Consider the following 19,641-nt stretch of genomic DNA (forward strand, 5'->3'; position numbering starts at 1 on the left):
GGAAAACATAATCCTAACTACACATATAGAATGATGTGGTCTAAATTAGCTGTAACCACACAAGAAAGAGATCTTGAAGTCATTGTGGATACTTCTCTGAAAACATACAGTCAATGTGCAATGGCAGTCAAAAAAACAAACACAATTCTTGAATCATTAAGAAAGGGATAGATAATAAGACAGAAAATATCGCGTTGCCTCTATATAAATCCATGTAATACCCACCTCTTGAATGCTGCACGCAGATGTGATAGCCCCATCTCAAAAAAGATATATTGGAATTAGTAAGGGTTCAGAAAAGGGCAACAAAAATGATTAGGGGTATGGAACAGCTGCCATATGAGGAGAGATTAATAAGACTGGGACTTTTCAGCTTGGAAAAGAGATGACTAAGGGGGGATATGCTATACATTTAAAAAATCATGACTGATGTGGAGAAAGTCAATAAGGAAGTGTTATTTACTCCTTCTCATAAGACAAGAACTAGGGGTCACCAAATGAAATTAACAGGCAGCAGATTTTCAACAAACAAAAGGAAATTTTTTTTTCACACAATGCACATTCAACCTGTGGAACTCCTTGTCAGAGGATGTTGTGAAGGCCAGAATTATAACAGGGTTAAAAAAAAGAACTAAATAAGTTCATGGAGGGTAGGTTCATTAATGGCTATTAGCCAGGATGGTGTCCCTAGCCTCTGTTTGTCAGAAACTGGGGATGGATCTCTTGACAATTACCTGTTCTATTCATTCCCTCTGGGGCACCTGGCATTGCCACTGTTGGAAGACAGGATACTGGGCTAGATGGACTTTTGGTCTGACCCAGTCTGGGCATTCTTATGTTCCCTTGGTAATATTTTTTCAACATCCCAAAGTTACTAAATCTGTTCTCGTCTGATACACATGATTTGGATGATTCCCCTGGGATTTTTTCTGATTCATCTGCTTCTTTTTAATAATTGTGTTCTGCATTTGCTGCTTGAGTTCCTTCTATATAAGACCAGAATAAACCTTTTGCCACCTGCCCATCAGTCTTGTCATTCTTTTTATTTTCCTTAGCATTGTTATATCACATGATAGTCAAGCTTAGTATAGTCTCTGAACCATGAACTGTTATATATATTTCTGTGTTTTATTTTAATATAATATAAAAGTGAAAACAAAATTAATCAAAAAGATATAGTTGAAACAAAATGTTCTACCATAATCAAAGCAAAACAAGAGAGTTAAAATATTCCTCAAAAGTGTTGATGAGATTAACACTTTCCAACAAACATTTGTGTTTCGATAGCACTGCATTTCCCAGTGGAAAACTGTTCCAGCCAAAGGATTTTTCAAAACCATTTCTGGTGAAGCTAAGTGCCTTATTACCATGAGGAAGGTCACATTTAAATTGTCATCCTATTTTTCACTCCCTTCCAGCCCTACTTTCATGCTAAGCACTTATGCATAAAGAAGTGGGCCTACATGAGGTCTGAGATGTCCTGTGCACTCACCAGACACCATGGGCAAGCATAGGACATAGACTGCATATCTACAATGCCTGGATAGAGAAATGATACGAATGTACTGTCAGTGGGTAGGAACCACATGCGTCGTTCCCATATGACCAGGGTTAGAATTCAGGAGTCCCTGGCTTCTCATTCTGCCCTGTGTCTCTGTTTTCACATTAGTTTGATGAAACTTTAGAAACACACAGCACAATCAAGTTAAGTGTTGCTGCTGGTCCTCTGCTTCTGAGTTGTGCAGGTCTGTAGGGAATGATTCCACAAAAGCCCTTAAAGAATTGACATGTATAGATCTCTTCCTCAAAGCTATACCCCCTTGCTGCAAGTAAAGAGCATAATTAGTTATACACAGCTCATAGGAAGAGAGAATAGAATCACAGAATATCAGGGTTGTAAGGGAACTCAGGAGATCATATAGTCCAACCCCCTGATCAAAGCAGGACCAATCCCCAACTAAATCATCCCAGCCAAGGCTTTGTCAAGACTGACCTTAAAAATCTCTAAGGAAGGAGATTCTACCACCTCCCTAGATAACCCATTCCAGTGCTTCACCACTCTCTGAGTGAAAAAGTTTTTCCTAATATCCAACCTAAACCTCCTCCACTGCAACTTGAGACCATTACTCCTTGTTCTGCCTTCTGCTACCACTGAAAACAGTCTAGATCAATCCTCTTTGGAAACCCCTCTCAGATAGTTGAAAGCAGCTATCAAATCCCTCCTCATTTTTCTCCTCTGCAGACTAAATCATCCCAGTTCCCTCAGCCTCTTCTCATAAGTCATGTTCTCCAGCCCCCTAATCATTTTTGTTGCCCTCTGCTGGACTCTCTCCAATTTTTCCACATCCTTCTTGTAGTGTGGGGCCCAAATCTGGATACAAGACTCCAGATGAGGCCTCACCAATGCCGAATAGAGGGGAATGATCACATCCCTCGATCTTCTGGCAATGCCCCTACTTATACAGCCCAAAATGCCAATTGCCTTCTTGGCAATAAGGCCATACTGTCAACTTATATCCAGCTTCTCATCCACTGTAACCCCTAGGTCCTTTTCTGCAGAACTGCTGCCTAGCCACTCAGTCCCTAGTCTGCAGCAGTGCATGGGATTCTTCCATCCTAAGTGCAGGACTCTGCACTTGTCCTTGTTGAATCTCATCAGATTTCTTTTTGCCCAATCCTCCAATTTGTCTAGGTCCTTCCTATCTCTTCCCTCCAGCTTATCTACCACTCCTCCCACTTTAGTGTCATCTGCAAACTTGCTGAGGGTGCAATCCACAACATCCTCCAGATCATTAATTAGGATATTGAACAAAACCGGCCCCGGAACTGATCCTTGGGGGACTCTGCTTGATACTGGCTACCAACTAGACATGGAGCCATTGATCACTACCCATTGAACCCAATGATCTAGCCAGCTTTCCATCCACCTTATGTTCCATTCATCCAGCACAAACTTCTGTAAATTACTGGCAAGAATACTGTGGGAAACCGTGTCAAAAGCTTTGCTAAAGTCAAGGAATAATATGTGCACTGCTTTCCCCTCATCCACAGAGCCAGTTATCTCATCATAGAAAGCAGTTAGGTTAGTCAGGCATGACTTGCCCTTGGTGAACCCATGCTGACTGTTTCTGATCATTTTCCTCTCCTCTAAGCATTTCAAAATTGATTCCTTGAGGACCTGCTTCATGATTTTTCCAGGGACTGAGGTGACACTAACTGGCCTGTAGTTCTTCTCTTTTTTAAAGATGGACACTACATTAGCCCTTTTCCAGTCATCCAGGACCTCCCTCAGTCACCGTGAGTTTTCAGAGATAATGGCCAATGGCTGTGCGGTCACATCAGCTAACTCCTTTAGCACCCTTGGATGCAGTGCATCTGGCCCCATGGACTTGTGCTCATCCAGCTTTTCTAAATAGTCCTGAACCCCTTCTTTCTCCACACAGGCGTGGTCACCTCCGACCCATAATTTGCTTCCCAGTGCAGTAGTCTGGGAGCTGACCTTGTTCGTGAAGACAGAGGCAAAAAAAGCACTGAGTAAATTAGCTTTTTCCACATCCTCTGTCACTAGTTTCCTCCCCCATTCAGTAAGGGGCACACACTTTCCTTAACCTTGTTCTTGTTGCTATCAACAGAAAAGCAACAGAAAGTAAGACCCATAGGTAATGTTGGACAATCCATTTCCCTTATTGATCAGCAGAACCTTGAAGTTGGAGGAGGAAACATATAAATCTGAGGTCATCTACAAACTCCATCCCAGTATGTTTAATTTAAGTCATCACATTTTATTTTATTTTACTTTTAAAATAAATGAAATTAAATTAAACACTGCACATCTCAAAGATAGCAATAACTCTTTCCTACTTAAATAGTAATTTAACTCTGACCTCCTGTTAGTAACTTTAGTTTAATGAGGGAGTACATTACTTTTGTCCAATTTTGATTACTTTCAAAGAAGGAATATAGAGTATTCCAGTGGAGAGGTACTAAAATGCTTTGTAACCAACAGTACTTAAGAAAAATTTTAGATGGAGCAATTTCTTGTTGGAAAATGATGTTTTGCTGAAATCTCAGTGTTTCATAGATATATGTCTAGATTAATGAAATTTTTGATGGGAAAATTTTGACATGATTTGAAATGAAAGTGGAGCATTTTATTCAACTTTCTCATGCTATTTCATTCTAAATTGAATATGATATTTAATGAGACCCGAGTCCACATTTCCATCATCTCAGGGTCTTCTGGCTGCTGTGTTCTATTGAGTGGTGACTCCAATACTGAATCCAGGTATAGCCTGAGAAACAAGGAGTTAAAAGCATCTGTGAGGAAAATTATAAACAAAATATTTCAGTTAGTCCCTCACCCTAGTCTTAGCATGTCTTTCCCTCTGAAGGTACGTTGATACTGCACACTTCTTTCAGCAGTGTATAGAGTAGATACATGGTTCGCCCCTCAGTATGGGTATAAATAGCGGTGTAAATGGGGATGCACTATATGGCCCTCTACTCACCCAAGCAGTACCTGTCTCATCTGCATGGCTTCTTTTAGCCAGGTTGTGTCCCACTGCCTCCCTGCTGCCAGAGTCTTTCACTGCTGCTGAGTCTTTCACTGGCATGTGTACACACTACAGTGTTGAAGAGGACTTGTTTTTCACGGTAGCATGTAGCTACACATACCCTACATGGCACTGAAAGTGGTCTGCAATGTAGACGTAGCCGATGTGTGAATTCCTAACCACAATAAAGGTGTTATCTTGAAATATGTCTATCTGACTTTAACTGAGTCCTACACATCTTAACTTTAAAAATAGAGGTTGGGATTCACAAAGGAGTGCAAAGAAGTAAATTGGCTAAAGCCTACTGAAATCCAATGGGAGTTGGACAACTAGCCACATTAGGCACTTTTCAAAATCCCTGTATTTATTTTTGTAGGTGCCTAGGTGAGGAGGGATCATTGGGATCACCCAGTCTGTTCACCTGTATAACAGAACTTCCTCCAAAAACTGTTGATTGAATGAGAACAGATCTTTTATAGAAACATCTCATATTGATTTAAAAATTGACAGTGATGGAGAATCCACTGCAACCCTTGGTAAATTGTTCCAATGGCTAATTAGCTTCATTGTTAAAAATGTATACCAAATTTCGAGTCTGAATTTGCCTAGTTTCTATTTTCAGTCATTGAATTATGAAACTATGGGTCTTCTGGATCTGAAAACCCACAATGGAAACCCATACCAGTTTTTTTTTAGATTTCAAAATCTGGGGATGCAGTTTTCCTAGCTCAGTTCCATCTAAAAAAATAACTTTGGGTTTTAGCCCGTTAGGAGGTGGAGTACATAGAGAAAGAAAATATCTTCAGTCAAAAGGAATCAGATGCCTCTTAAACATTTTGCTAATATTTTCAAAGGAGCTTAAGTGAGTTAAGTGAGCAATATGAGTGCAATACTAGCCTATTTTATTAGTGTTATAAATGCTCAGTATAGAATCATAGAAGTGTAGGACTGAAAGGGACCTAGAGAGGTCTTCTAAGCCTGTTCCCTGCACTCAAGGCTGGATTAAGTAAATATAGTATCCTTCATTGTAGCATTTGTGATTTTCAAAGTAACTAGAAGGTCTCAGCAAAGTAGAATTGACATTTTCAAAGGAGCCTAAGATTCATAGATTCATAGATTCTAGAGTCAGAAGGGACCAATGTGATCATCTAGTCCGACCCCCTGCACAAAGCAGGCCACAGAACCCTACCCATCTACTTCTATAACAAACCCCTAACCTATGCCTGAGTTATTGAAGTCTTCAAATTGTGGTTTGAAGACCTCAAGCTGCAGAGAATTCACCAGCAAGTGACCCATGCCCCACGCTGCAGGGGAAGGTGAAAAACCTCCAGGGCCTCTGCCAATCTGCCCCAGAGGAAAATTCCCTCTCGACCCCAAATATGGCGATCAACTAAACCCTGAGCATGTGGTCAAGACTCACCAGCCAGCACTCAGAAAAGAATTCTCTGCAGTAACTTAGATCCCATCCCATCCAACATCCCATCACCAACCACTGGGCATACTTATCTGGCGATAATCAAAGTTCAATTGCCAAAATTAGGCTCTCCCATCATACCATCGCTTCCATAAACTTATCAAGCTTAATCTTAAAGCCAGATATGTCTTTTGCCCCCATAACTCCCCTTGGAAGGCTGTTTCAGAACTTCACTCCTCTAATGGTTAGAAACCTTCGTCTAATTTCAAGTCTAAACTTCCTAGTGTCCAGTTTATACCCATTCGTTCTTCTATCTACATTGGTACTAAGCTTAAATAATTCCTCTCTCTCCCTAATATTAATCCCTCTGATATATTTTTAAAGAGCAAGCATATCCCCCCTCAGCCTTCTTTTGGCTAGACTAAACAAGCCAAGCTCTTTGAGTCTCCTTTCATAAGGCAGGTTTTCCATTCCTCGGATCATCCTAGTAGCCCGTCTCTGAACCTGTTCCACTTTGAATTCCTCCTTCTTAAACATGGGAGACCAGAACTGCACACAGTATTCCAGGTGAGGTCTCACCAGTGCCTTATATAATGGTACTAACACCTCCTTATCTTTGCTGGAAATACCTCGCCTGATGCATCCTAAAACCGCATTAGCTTTTTTAACGGCCATATCACATTGGCAGCTCATAGTCATCCTGTGATCTACCAATACCCAGAGGTCCTTCTCCTCCTCTGTTGCTTCCAACTGATGCGTCCCCAATCTATATCTAAAGTTCTTATTATTAATCCCTAAGTGCATGACCTTGCACTTTTCATTATTAAATTTCATCCTATTATTATTACTCCAGTTTACAAGGTCGTCCAGATCTTCCTGTATGATATCCCGGTCCTCCCCCATGTTAGCAATACCCCCCAGCTTTGTGTCATCCTCGAACTTTTTTAGCACATTCCTGCTTTTTGTGCCAAGGTTGGTAATAAAAAGGTTAAATAAGATTGGTCCCAGAACCGATCCTTGAGGAACTCCACTAGTAACCTCCTTCCAGCCTGACAGTTCACCCTTCAGTACGACCCATTGGAGTCTCCCCTTTAACCAGTTCCTTATCCACCTTTCAGTTCTCATACTGATCCCCAACTTTTCCAATTTGACTAATAATTCCGCATGTGGAACCGTGTCAAATGCCTTACTGAAATCGAGGTAAATTAGGTCTACCGCATTTCCTAAGTCTAAATAGTCTGTCACCTTCTCAAAGAAGGAGATCAGGTTGGTTTGGCACGATCTACCTTTAGTAAAACCATGTTGTACTTTGTCCCAATTACCATTGACCTCAATGTCCTTAACTACTTTCTCCTTCAAAAATTTTTCTAAGACCTTACATACTGCAGATGTCAAACTTACAGGCCTATAGTTACTCGGATCACTCTTTCTCCCTTTCTTAAAGATAGGAACTACGTTAGCAATTCTCCAGTCGTACGGTACAACCCCTGAGTTTACTGATTCATTAAAAATTCTCGCTAACGGGCTTGCAATTTCATGTTCCAGTTCCTTTAATATTCTCGGATGAAGATTGTCCGGGCCTTCCTATTTTGTCCCATTAAGCTTTTCAAGTATGACTTCTACCTCAGATGTGGTAATATCCACCTCCATATCCTCATTCCCGTTTGTCATCCTTCCATTACCCCTAAGCTCCCCATTAGCCTTATTAAAGACTGAGGCAAAGTACTTATTTAGATATTGGGTCATGCCTAGGTTATCCTTAACCTCCTTTCCATCCTCAGTGTGTAGCGGTCCCACTTCTTCTTTCTTTGTTTTCATCTTATTTATATGGCTATAGAACCTTTTATTATTGGTTTTAATTCCCTTTGCAAGGTTCAACTCTACTTGGCTTTTAGCCTTTCTCACTTTATCCCTACATGTTCTGACCTCACTAAAATAGCTTTCCTTGCTAATCCCACCCTTCTTCCACTCCTTGTAGGCTTTCTGCTTTTTCTTAATCACTTCTCTGAGATGCTTGCTCATCCAGCTTGGTCTACAACTCCTGCCTATGGTTTTTTTCCCCTTTCTTGGGATGCAGGCTTCCGATAGTTTCTGCAGCTGCGACTTAAAGTAATTCCAGGCCTCTTCCACATTTAGATCCACAAGTTCTTCAGTCCAATCCACTTCCCTAACTAATTTCCTTAATTCTTTAAAGTTAGCCCTTTTGAAATCAAAAACCCTAGTCCCAGATCTATTTTTGTTTATCCTTCCATCTAGTTTGAACTGAATTAGCTCATGATCATTCGAACCAAAGTTGTCCCCTACAACCATTTCTTCTATGAGGTCCTCACTGCTCACCAAAACCAAATCTAAAATGGCATCCCCTCTTGTCGGTTCTTCAACTACTTGGTGAAGGAATCCATCAGCTATCACATCCAGAAAAATCTGATCCCTACTATTCTTGCTAGCACTTGTCCTCCAGTCTATATCTGGGAAGTTAAAGTCTCCCATGAGCACACATTTCCCATTAGTGTTTACTTCCTTAAAAACATTAAAGAGGTCTCTATCCATATCCAAATCAGATCCTGGCGGTCTGTAGCACACCCCAAGCACTATCTCAGGGGAAGCTCTAGTAGCTTTCTTTCCCAGTGTGATTTTTGCCCAGACAGACTCTGTCTTGTCCATTCCATCACTTCTTATTTCTTTACAGTTAACCTCCTCATTGATGTACAATGCTACTCCACCATCTTTGCCTTTATTTCTATCTTTCCTAAACAGCACATAGCCTTCAATACCTGTACTCCAGTCATGACTATTATTCCACCACGTTTCTGTTATCCCTATAATATCTGGTTTCACTTCCTGCACCAGTAGCTCTAGTCCCTTTATTTTGTTCCCTAGACTCCTCGGATTAGTGTACAGACATCTTAATTTTTGCCATTTGGCTTCACTCACATTCTGTACCCTGTTAGGCACGGACATTCTACCACCAGCATCACCTGTTAGTCTGTTATCTACACTACCCTTCCTCCTTATGCCAATTCTTCTGTCCATGGCTGTATCCCCTCCTACTTTGTTTACTTAAGTGAGTTATACACCCAAATGCCATTGAAGTTCCTAATCCCCTAGGTGGCTTTGCGAATTCCAGTCTAAGTCTGCATAAGGGGCTTGTCAGTAATGAAGAATCTGAGTCAAAGAAATCTCAGTATAGGAAAATTTCTCCCTGAATGCTGTCTTCACTACAATTCCACGCTATGATTTGCCAAGAAATGAGTGCAGTTCGGAAAAGGATTGGATATTTATATTGTTAATAGTGACCATGAATCATAGATGTGGTTAAAGCTGATGGGTGCACTAGCAATCCTTTGTTCAGGCTAAATGGAAGAAGCAATGAAATGTACCTTTATGTAGTGATAACTGGAAACAGTAGGAAGCCACTGCCCAAGGCAATGGGATGCATGGCAAGGCCAACCAGAAACTATGCCATGTGAGTTTTGTCTGTGTCAGCTTCGTTGCATGCAATCACCTCTCCCTTCTCTTTCTGCTGGGGCCACCTTTAACAGCTCACTGTCTTGTGATCTCCAGATTCTTGGCATTGGCTGAGCCCTGTTGCTGGTTGGAGCTGAGGAATCCCTATTCATGGTTATCAAGTTGGCTATTGTTTGAGGAGGTACCCTTATCTAAGCTATTGTTCTGCTTTTCCCTTAGCAATCCCTTTTGACCTAACTTTATGCATTCAGTCAAGTACCACCACCATATTGAATAGGCAAATGAAATTGCACATAAAAAACAATACAGACATTTCCGCGGTTCATCACACATGTGATATCATCTGCCCAACAGTTTTCTCAAAGCCAACTTCACATCCTTATTTTTCAGGCTGTAGATGATGGGGTTTAACATAGGCGTTAAGATGCTGTACTGCACGGACACTAGTTTGTCAAGATCAAAAGAATATCCAGAAGCAGGTCTCATGTACCTGATGAATACCGTCCCACAGAACAACAGAACTATGGTGATATGTGAGGCACAGGTGGAGAAGGCTCTGCGCCTGCCCTCCGAGGATCTGATCCTGAGGATGGTGGAGAGGATACAAATGTATGAAGGCAGGATGAGCAGGAGAGAGGCAAAGCCTAATGTTATGCTGAAGCAGAGTATCACCATCTCATTAGCAAAGGTGTCAGTGCAGGAGAGCTGCAGCAGAAGCGGAAATTCGCAGCTGAAATGGTTAATTTCACAGGGAATTAGGTAAAGTAAAGGGTGTTGACCAAGGAATCCAGGAAACCAGATATCTATGCACCCAACACCATCTTCACACAGACTTGGTGGCTCATAGTGGTGCTGTATCTTAAAGGATTGCATATGGCAGCATATCGATCATATGCCATCACTGAGAGGAGGAAAATCTCTGTCCCAACCATGAAAATAAAGAAGAATGTCTGGGCAATGCAGCCACTGAGTGAAATAGTCTTCTGCCCTTCCAGGAAATTCTCCAGCATCTTCAGAATGCTGACTGAAGAGTAACAGACATCAAGAAAGGATAGGTTGCTCAGGAAGAAATACATAGGGGTGTGGAGCTGAGGATCAACCTTTATTACCAGCATGATCAAAATGTTTCCCACCTGAGTGATTAGGTAAATAACTAAAAACACCAGGAAGAGTGGAATCTGGAGGTGTGAGTCATTTGAAAGTCCCAGCAGGATAAACTCAGTCACTGTGGTTTGATTTTCCATCATCCGTTATTCATAAAGGCCTTGACCTGTTAGAGCTAAGAAGGTAAGACAGTGAGTTCATTAAATAAAGTAGAATGCTGTAAAGCTAATGCATTAAGTAGATCTATCTATCTATCTATCTATCTATCTATTAATGTATGCTGGCTAGCATGTACATATATATCACAATAATCGTATGTATTTATATTGCTTGTATATATATGCATTAAACACCAATAATATTAAGCACAAATATTGTAACAGTGATATAGCCTAATCTGGCGTACACCATAATCCTGTTCACTTACGCTAAGTATCCCATAACACTCTGTATTTGCTGAAGTAAGCATTTGGCACGACAGGTATGAAGCTTGTCAAAATGAAGATACATTTGTTCTTTCTTAGTACAAGCTATGGAGGTACCTTCGCTGACCAGTACCTGGAATGCTAGTATCCAAAACAAAGATAAAAAAGAAACAAAACTTCAAGTTAGGGAACGGGAATGACTGATGAACTGGATTATAGTAATGTATAAAGAAATGTGTTACTTGTAAAATCATATAAGTAATAAGTGAAATGTATAGCCTTGGGAGAACACTTTCTGCATAAGGCGAATGTGACATTGCTGCACGGGACTGCTCTTTGGAGACTGGTATCATATAAAAACTTTTCCTTGTACCATATTGATAAACAAGACTGACTTTGGTTATTTGCTCTCTTGAATTTATTTCATAACGTACCAAAGTGTAACCAAGCAATTGACTGACAAACTATCTAATCTATCTATCTATCTAATAGAACCATGTCCTTAATGGTGGCATCCAAGTGTTTATTTGTTTGCTAGTATTGGCTGACATTTCTGATGGACCATAAATCCCAAGAGTGTTTGACTGTCATTAACAACTATTTTTCTGAGATCTGTCAGTTCACCTGTTCTTAATCCATTTAATGTATGCTTTATTGATATTGTATAGCAGTGAGTTTTCAATCAGAATGACATCCAATACTAAAGAGAATGCCTTACAGATGTCTAAATATATTGCATCTATGTAAATATCATTATCAACCAAACTTTTACTTTTATGAAAACTGAGGTGTTTGACAAAACCTCTTTTTCATAAAAAACATGTTCACTAGCATTATTACATTGTCCTTTAATTCATTTTTAAGTGAATCATGTATCACCTTTTCTATTATTCTGTCCCAGAATTGATGTCAGGGTAACTCTAATTACTTGGCAGCCCTTGTGCTCTTTTTGAATACTGCCACAATATTAGCACTCTTCTACTCTTTTGAAATTGTATGCTGTTGTGAGATTAAATATTGCTAGTAGATGTTTGGCTCCTACCAATGTAAGACTCTTGTATGCTGATAGGTAAAACCGAAGCCCTGACTTTACACTCCCATGGCATCATTTACTGTACTTTCCACCAAAATGAACAAAGGTAAAGAATACATTTCCACATACCTGCTGCTTGTAAATAATTTTCAGTGTTCACAACTGTCTCTGGCATTTGGAGGCTCTCTCCACCTGACTCTGTATGTTTGATGAAGAATGGAGAACATTGTGTTAGTTATGCAATCTAGCAAATATAGTGGCAAAGAGCTAGAGACTTAATTAGAAGGGATCTATATTAGGAACGCCTTCTGATACCCAAGAGATTAATTATTTTTATTTATACTGTTAACTTATCAGGAAATAGTATGTTACTTTTGGGACACACCGCATGAACTTTTCCACACTCCGTAACCAGAAATTGCCGTTTTTCCCCACACAGCATGGCCTTTCTGTTATTGTTGTTACATATAAATAGACAATGTAGACCTAGGTTGTTACTTATTTCCCTGTTATTTTTATAGTATATTTTCTCCTTCAGATCTTCATACCTTTTCTTAAAGCAACTCTCCCTAAGGATTCTTTTGTATCTTTTACTCATCTCAAGTATTTCCCCTGCAGCCTTACTTTCCTGAACTTTTGTTTTGTGTTTTGTAATATGGCGGTATAGGGTCTGGTCTATTTCCGACTGACATCAACCAACCTCTGTGGAAATTGGATTGAGAACTTGTGTCAGGTGAGGCTGCACTGAAACAGCCTATGGCACCACGATTGGTACTGCAGCCAATTCCCTGCCTTAGTCCACAATTTTTGGCCACTTGCTTGGAGCAGGGTGAGCAGTGCCATAAGCTCATCGTCCATCTCTAAACAGTTAAAAAATTACAGAATGTGTCTCTCTGTGCTTTTAAATAAAGAAAAGTAAACTCAAAGGCAAACATTTAGTTGTGGGCCTGCTGGATCCCAGTTGGTTAGTGAGTGTCTCCTGCTGGTACTTTCAGGCGTCTATATGGGTATATCAACACACACCATAACAGTAAACGTCACAGCCCAGGTCGATGGCTAGTGCTATTTTTCTAAAAATAGCCGTATAGACAGTGCTGTCGACGTGGGCTAGGAGGCTCACTTCTGTGGAGTGTGTCATCCTGTGTGCAGGGGACTAGACTAGAAGATCTCTTCCAATCCTACAATTCTAGGATGGGTTTTGTTTGAGGCAGTAGTGGCAGAATGATAATACTTTGCTACAACCCTTAATGTGTCAAAGCATGTTTCCATCAGTAACATGCCAAACCAGTGAACTGGTACCCTTCGCATGGGATGAATTTCAGAAAAAGGCCTATTCACCACTTATGTCCCAATAAAACCATGTAGCCCAGAGACCGTATCTTAGCCACTATATCATAATGTCTCCATCTCTCTCCATCTGCAAAACAGGGCTGGTATACTTATCTGTGGGAAACACATCTCAGTTGCTGTTTTGGAACATGAACTAAACTGGTGAAACTTGGTCAGATTTCTCTACCATTGGGAAGACCAATAAAATATAAAGCGATAACGTCCATCACCTCGTTCTGAGCTCATTCACAGTGCTGCATTTCAAAATTCATAAACTCCAATGGGAGGTGCCATGTTAGTCTTGGGTATTTAAATATTTCCCATTTCCAAGCAATGTAGTGAGGGTTGGATTTATCCCACCAGAATCATTTGGCCCAGGGTATTACTAGAAAGAACCTAAGGGCTGCTAAATGGCCATAAACTCCTCCATAATGGGTGCATATTGAGGCCTTCTGTGATATATTGCCCTACTCAGTCAGCCAACAGTAGAATGCACAGGTTACTGAAAAAGGCTTTTCTCCATAGTGCTCTGGAGGCATGAGCCCAGAAAACAAAAGGCTTTGAGAAGTTAAGACATCTGAGAAGTCATGGCAAAAGGAGCAGACTTACTCTCCTTTGGGATATAAGCTGATCATGAAGTGAATTCATGGACTGTTTGTTCAACTTCTGAACATTACTACCAGTGTGTTCTCTTTGGAATTTAACCATTACATTGACTCCTGTGCTCATCTTTCTCTCACTCGCGCTCTGTTTTCCCTGTATTTTTTTTTCTGATGTGAAATTGGTCTCCTCTAAAGCAATGATTCTCAACCAGGGGTATGCATATCCCTGAGGAAATGCAGAGATCTTCCAGGAGGTACATCAACTCATCTAGATATTTGCCTAATTTTACAACAGGCTACATAAAAAGCACTAGTAAAGTCAGTACAAACTAAAATTTCATGCAGACAATGACTTGTTTATACTGCTCTATGTACTATACATTTAAATGTATGTACAATATTTATATTCTAACTGATTTATTTTATAACTGTATGGTGAAATGAGAAAGGAAGCCATTTTTCAGTAACCGTGTGCTGTGACATTTTTGTATTTTTATGTCTGATTTTGTAAGCCAGTAGTTTTTAAGTGTAGTAAAACCTGGGGTGCGCCACCTAACCAGACTCCTGAAAGGTTGAGAGACACTGCAGGAGATGGTGCCCAATTTACATTGACTTTTAAAAATCCCCCTTAGGTTCCTTTGAGAATCTCAGTCTAAATACTCCACAGTGGGACTAATTGGACTTTCAGTGTGTCCATTGAATCCAGTGGACATACTCCTGACTTATGCCAAGATGAGTGAGAAAAAGATCAGGCCCATTGACTGCAATGGCGCTACTCCTAATTTATCCCAGGCTAAGTGAGAGGAGAATCACCCCACTGATTCCAATGTAGTGATTCCTGATTCATGCCTGTGCAAGTGAGAGGGAATCAGCCTCATCATTGCCAGAGGAGTTACTCCTCATTTACACTTGGGTGAATGAGATGAGAACCAGGCCATCTGTGTTCCTTATTTATTTACAGCAATTTACACCGATGGGAAGTGAGGGCAAAATGAACCAGAGACTGTGCTCACAGTGATGATAGCTTTTTAAGCACACAAGGATCCTCATCCTTAGCTGTAGGAAAACAATTTACATCAGGTGAGGAGGTTGGGTTTCTGATATTCAAAGGTGTCAATGATTATGCAAGGCACAAGGTAGAGAAGAATCAGTCTCATCATCTTTAGCCTACATATATTGTCCACACAGTCTAGTGTAACTAACCTCAGCAGCTTATATACAGACAATGTGGTCATCTGAGAGGATTGACAACTGTACGTACCTTCAGCACAAACATCACAGACCCCTTACCAATTGGTGGTTCACTAGCTTTGAGGAAATAGCAGAAGTTGGTAAAACAAACAAACAAACAAACAAGAACAGACAATCAGACAAAAAAGGAGGTGGGAAGAAAGCATCATTATGCAGACACTTGTGATTTTTCATGAAAAAAGTAGCTTTTTTTGTTTAACAATAGAAAACCAAAGATTTTCAAAATGTACAGCCAAAACCTGCCACCAGTGATTTTATTATTCTTGTTCTTATTGCCTGAAACCTGTAGCTAATTATCTTAGACCCCATCCTCTTGCATATCCTAGTCAGGCTGTACAGAGAGAAATGAATGTCTGCTCCAAAGCCTGTTTTAGTCAATAGAATGAGATAAAGGTGCAAAGAGATTCTAGGATTGGGCTGTGCAAAGGGAGCACCCTTTTTCAGTCATGGCAGTGAGAGAAATCAGCTGTTAGGTCCCTGGATACTTCAAGCTTATAGAACCTGAATGGAGCCCAGGCATTGCTCCAATCTTTGGGGCCCTTTGGCACACCTTTATCTAACACTCTGTCCTGAGAGCTGGAACCAGTGGACTCAGTGCAGACCCTTCAACCCCACCCACCAGCCCCCATAGCTTAAACTCACCCTTTCCCAGAATCCCACCAAAGGGATGAGCTCTCTGGGGCACCATTTAACTATTTCAGGACACGTGTGGAAACCAAAAAGCATATAACATACACAGAAATGCCCTTCACTAGCTCACTCTTCCCTTGGGAGGACAGACTGTCAAATCCCACAGAACGTAAAAGAGTGGGAGTGAGAGAGAGCCTGGAGTACTGTGCTTGATGTAAGACAAGAGGCTTGAACCATAGTCAGAAAAGTCCAGCCATGCCGTCAACTAAACTCAAGCCATGTATGAAAGCAGATGCTTACAAGTTCACTGTTCAATACATGACCTTGGCAAGGGCACTGCTAGCACTGCTAGAACACAGGAACTCCTAAGAAGAAACAGATACCGTGTGTGTGTGTATGTGTGTGTGAACACACTTCAAAAGATTAATCCAGATATATCCTGACATCAAATAAGAGGGCTTGACAAAAGTAATGGACAGGGATGTTTTGTCCAAGACACCTGGAGCAAGGTACAAGGAGAGGTAAAAAGCTGAGGGTCATGAAACATGTAAGGTGGTACATTTGTTGTTTGTCTCAGTCTGTAAATATCAGGGTACCTCTCTTTAACCCTTTGTGAAGCCAAGGGGACAGCAGACCATTCCCGCTGCTGACTGAGCCGCTCCTTGCCATGGGGCACTTGTGTGTTAGCATACCTGTAGCTTCTATGGGAAGCTAAGGCTGTGTCATGAGGACAATAAACCTTAACAAGTGCCTTTGCCACTGAACCGTGCCTGTGGTCTTTCTTTGTGAGTAACATCGAAGTCTGCTGAATTAGCTTGCTGCACTGTCTGCTAGTGTAGCTCACATAAGAGCTCTAAGAACAGTAATGACATTTCAGCAGCAATAACATCTTTCAGCACTTAAAGATGCTAACTTTATTGGATATCTTTTCCTCTGAAAACAATGGGTAAAACAGGTACTCAGCAACTGCTCAGCACCACACAGGATTGAAGGTTCAAGGTTCTCACAGCCGTACCGCTCCCATCTCTGTGATTTGGCACAATTGCAAATACATGAGTGTCGTAAATAGATAGTTAAGGATTAATGCCTCTTTCACCTGTAAAGGGTTAAGAAGTTCACCTAGCCTAGTTGACACCTGACCAGAGGAACCAATGGGGGAACAAGATGTTTCAAAAGGAAGGAGGGAAGTTTCCTTTGATCAGTTTCAGCTGGAATGGAAAAGATCAAGGAACCAGCCTTTTATCAGAGTAGTAAGTTTTAGAAAAGAATAAATAGGTTTATGTTTATTTTCTTTTTGTGACTTTGTCTTTGTGCAATTAGAGGAATAATCAAATTTGGAATTCTTTTGTGTACTAAATTTTGCCCAGGGGAACATCCTCTGTGTTTCGAATCTGTTGTCTGTGAGATCAGCTTCTATGCTATCTCCCAGAGGATTTTTTTCTGTTACCTTTCTTTTCTTTAATTAAAAGCCTTCTTTTTAAGAACTTAATTGATTTTTTCCCTGTTTTTTTAGATCCAAGGGGATTGGATCTGGACTTACCAGGGATTGATTGGGGGGAAAGGGGAGGGGGAATGAGTAATTCTTCCGTGTTTTAAGATCCAAAGGGAATTGGTGGAGGAGTCTCTCAAGGCTACCCAGGGAGGGGAAGGTTGTTTTGGGGAAGACACAGTTTTCCAAATGACTCAAGCATTTGGATGGTGGCAGCCCATTGATCTAAGCTGGTAATTAAGCTTAGGGCTTTCACATGCCGGTCCCCACATCTATACTCTAAGAGTGGGGATGAAACCTAGGACAATGAGCATTTTCAAACACACCATATTTCCTTTTACAGTAAACCTACCAGTGAAACACTATTTTCTCTCCAAGAGAGTGTGTGTGACTGTTTTTAAGGCATTTCTGGTCACCTCATCTCTGAAAAGATATATTAACATTAAAGAAAGATCAGAGCAGGGCAACAAAAATGATAAGGGGTATGGAACAGCTTCCATATGAGGAGAGATTAAAAAGATTGAAACTGTTCATCTTCGAGATGAGATGACTAAGGGGGGATATGACAGCGGTCTATGAAATCAGGAATGGTGTGGAGAAAGTGACTAAGGAAGTGTTATTTAGCTCTTCACATAACTCATGAATCAACAGTCATCTGATTAAACTGATTGGCAACAGGTTAAAAGAAAGGAAGGAAGTACTTCTTCAGAAAACACACAGTTAATATGTGGAGCTCGTTGCCAGGGGAAGTTGTGCAGGCCAAAAATATAACAGGGTTCAACAGAGAATTAGATACGTTCATGGAGGATTGGTCCATCAATGGTATTAGCCAAGGTGGACAGGCACTTATGTCTCATGTTCTGAGTCTTCCTAAACCTCTGATTGGCAGAGGTTGGGACTCGGCAACATGAGATGGATCATTTGGTAGTTGCCCTGTTCTTTTCATTCCTTCTGGGGCATCTGCTGTGGGCCACCATTGGAGGACGGGATACTGGGCTTGATGGACCATTGGTCTGATCCACCATGGCTGTTCTTATGCAGTTAGTACTCGCATTACTATAAATAGAATATAATAAGCTGCTTCTCATGCACATTGAATCTCACTGCAGGGAACTTCTCTGTCACTGTGTCAGAGAATGAGAGAAACAGTAGAGTCTAGTCTCACCCTGACCCCCATGGGAGGTTGCCCAGACAGGTCTGTGGAATGAAGTTAAATGTTTCATCCATTCTAGGGAGGCCTGGGGGAGGGATAGCTCAGTGGTTTGAGCATTGGCTTGCTAAACCTAGGGTTGTGAGTTTACTTCTCAAGGGAGCCATTTAGGGATTGGGGCAAAAATCTGTCTGACGATTGGCCCTGCTTTGAGCACGGAGTTGGACTAGATGACCTCCTGAGGTCCCTTCAAACTCTGAGGTTCTATGACATGTTATACATGAGACTAGTATAAAGTGTAGGAATACGACTAAGACAAATCCAAAGGGATAAATCTCACAATATAATAAAAGTGAGCTGGGATTTTCCAAGGAGCCTATGTACCCAACTCTTATAAAACTTAGCCCTTGTTAAAAACTTGAATTTTCTCCTAAGAAATTTTAAGTGAAGGATGTTCACCAGTTTTTGACCAGATCCAGAGAGCTGGATATTAAGGAAGCTCTATAAGAAGGAAGAAAAATAAAATATATGGAAGATATGCCAAGACATGAAGACAAAGTTGAAAGCAATCTCCAGTAAAAGAATGGAGATACCATGGTTAGGCATTTTTCAATATCATACAGAATATCAATACAGAATATCAAGAAGAGAAGACACAGTCCAGCATGGACTGCCATCATGTATGAATGATTCCATATTATTCCTAGGAGAGAGAACTTCAATGAATACATAATCCTGTGTTACACAAGGATGAATTGAAAGACATGATATCTTAAATTTGGATCAGGAATAATAATAATAATTAATAAATATATGTTGCTCCAAAAAGTAAGAATATTTAGACATATGTGCCTGTGACACCAGCACTGACTAAATCAAATTGGCACAGCCTGAATTAATTCAAAAGGATATATGATAAAAATAAAAATAATAAAAATCTTATTAACAAAAGTTCAGCACAGAACAACAGCTGAGATGTTCAAAGCCTCCCAGGTAATTGGATGTACCATTCTGATTATTCCTGCATGGTTAGTAGCAGAAACTCCAGAAATACTTTTATACAGACATTGAGGCCACCTCCAGTGGATTTCTAGACAATTCTTAACTGCCAAGTCCTCGGTTTGAAATACAATCTCCTGTACAATGCAGTCCAGAGGAAAACTATGACAATAGTCTGAAAGGTAAATAAGCAA

At 40.6% G+C, this 19,641-nt stretch overlaps 1 pseudogene; it reads right to left on the minus strand.

Moving 5' to 3' along the window:
• Positions 1-9,774: 9,774 nt before the first annotated feature.
• On the minus strand, positions 9,775-10,679 carry LOC127040952 (olfactory receptor 5V1-like; annotated as a pseudogene).
• Positions 10,680-19,641: the final 8,962 nt, after the last annotated feature.

The sequence above is a fragment of the Gopherus flavomarginatus genome, assembly GCF_025201925.1.
Source record: "Gopherus flavomarginatus isolate rGopFla2 chromosome 11 unlocalized genomic scaffold, rGopFla2.mat.asm SUPER_11_unloc_2, whole genome shotgun sequence".
NCBI lineage: Eukaryota > Metazoa > Chordata > Testudines > Testudinidae > Gopherus > Gopherus flavomarginatus.